This window comes from Salvelinus alpinus, chromosome 23 (genome assembly GCF_045679555.1).
Source record: "Salvelinus alpinus chromosome 23, SLU_Salpinus.1, whole genome shotgun sequence".
Taxonomy (NCBI): Eukaryota; Metazoa; Chordata; class Actinopteri; order Salmoniformes; family Salmonidae; genus Salvelinus; species Salvelinus alpinus.
The window spans coordinates 17831178-17833372 of NC_092108.1; the positions used below are offsets into that span (position 1 = coordinate 17831178).

Genomic DNA, 2195 nt, shown 5'->3' on the forward strand with positions numbered 1-2195 from the left:
GATGTGAAATGGTTTGCTAGGTAGCGGTGGTGCGCGCTAGCAGCCTTTCAGTCGGTGACGTCACTTGCTATGAAACCTTGAAGTAGTGGTTCCCCTTGCTCTGCAAGGGCCGCGGCCTTTGTGGAGCGATGGGTAACGATGCTTCGTGGGCGACCGTTGTTGATGTGTGCAGAGGGTCCCTGGTTCGCGCCCGAGTTGGGGCGAGGGTACGCCATAAAGTTATACTGTTACACTAGCGTTTTTATAGCAAAGAGAAAGAGCAAGCGAGGGAGGGAGAGAAAGGATCGGGACAGGCAGAGAGGCAGCCAGAACCGTTTGCATAGGCTATATCTTGGTAATCTGGATCTATCTTGGTGGGGCAAACATGGCTTTTTTTTAATGCATGCCATCAAAGCCATACACAACACAACACTAAACAATACATTAATTGCACTATAACGGTAACGAACGGTGCCCACAAACTGTTAGGGCCTACATAAAGCTGTCCCAACAGCAGAGCTTTCTGTTCAGCACCATGGAGTGAATCCTTACCACCGCTACACTTGGCTATCAGTGGAGCCTTGTCTGGCAGCGAAACACTTCAATCAGCCTCATTTACTGCCTTTTTAAAAAACATACACTAAAAAGAAAAGGTTCCTGGAGTATCCTTTATGGGTTCTTCAAATTGAAACTGTGGGGGAACCACTATAAGTTCTTTGAAAAACCCATTAAAATGCTTCCTCAAAGAACCTCTTTTAATGGATCCTCAAATAACCTCTTGAAGAACCTTTTGGGATTCATTTTTTCACTACCCCCCATTCCCTATTATTATTAATAGTAATAATAATAATTTGCATAACAATAACACAATGTTTTAGTTGTCAGTGTTTATTATGATTTTAGTGCCAAAGCAGAATAAAAAAATCAAAATATGAGGCAAACTCCCAGCAGAGCCCCAAGTCCAATGGGTTTATCCTCTGGCGTGTTGATGTTCTCCGTATCCATAGCCAGAATGATTTTGCAGGGCATGGTGATCAAACAGGTTTCCTGTTTTATTCATCAGAGGTGTAGGGAGGGTGAAGTCTGTGAATCCAATTTTTTTTTATTATACAGATGATTAACAAAACATGCACACAACAGTATTCATACCTTGGTTTTTGTGGTAAATGTGAATTTAAAAAACTGTTTTGATAATGGTTTTCAGACACATACCTTATCCATAATGTAGAGACCTATGGGATATTCATTGAAGAGGTGGTGGTAAATGCATGGTAAATGTGATCTGCATAACATAACATACCAATACCAATAGACCTTTGTATGCCTCCTCATCTATATACCTGCAGACACAAACACAAAAGTGAGCAGTTCGGTCATCTGCACCCAATACAGCTAGCCTTCAACATATTTTTATAGCCTACATATTCTTACCTCTTTGTTGATTGATATCCATTGAATTGTGTCCATTTTCTGTTTTAGAAAGATTTGCACAAATTTGAAAAGATAGATGATATCATCGTAAAACAATATGAATTTAGATCATACAAGGGACAAACCTTACCTTAAATTAAGGAGATCTTTACATTTTTCAGTTAAGTGCCTGCACCTGCTGTCCTTTCAAATCCAAATGTTTCAGTTGAGCAGTTAGGTTCCTGCAAGAACCCCCAACAACTAAGGAGGTTCCTCGACGAACCCCACCTCCTATGGGGTTCTTGGAAGAACCTTTTGGTAACCTTTTTTTCAGTGCCAAGAAGCCTAAGGTTCTTCTAAGAACTTTGGGGATCTTAGAAGAACCCTTGTTGAACCCCTAATTTTTAGAGTGCATATCATCCCATGGGATTCGTCAAGGCTGCACACAACTGAAATATTCTAGTTCCTACCTTCCTACACATCCCCTCTATATTCAAATATTATAGGCAAATGGGCAGCATCATGTTCATTTCTGTCTTCTAGAATGCAAATGTAGTCTTCCTAGTAGGACACTGCAATAATGAGGTGGTGTGTGTGTGTGTGCGCATCAGTTTCTGCATGTTTTGGGAGTCGAGCAGGAGTCGACTCCTTTCGACTCCAAACATCCTGAAGTTGTGCACCACTAAGTTTTAGTGGAAGGACTCCATAATTCTTTCAAATTAACTGCCATTATACCATGGCATTGTTGAATACTTGTTCCTGGATCGCTTGAATGGCATTCTAGAGCATTCATTTATTTCCCATTA

General features: G+C 41.0%; 1 long non-coding RNA gene across 1 annotated transcript; it reads right to left on the reverse strand.

Moving 5' to 3' along the window:
• Window positions 1-846: 846 nt before the first annotated feature.
• Window positions 847-1840, reverse strand: LOC139551329 (uncharacterized). Its single transcript, XR_011670247.1, has 4 exons — window positions 1541-1840; window positions 1411-1449; window positions 1192-1319; window positions 847-1062 (listed from the first exon to the last, which is right to left on the reverse strand). It is a non-coding gene; the product is annotated as an uncharacterized lncRNA (long non-coding RNA).
• Between the last annotated feature and the right edge of the window lie 355 nt (window positions 1841-2195).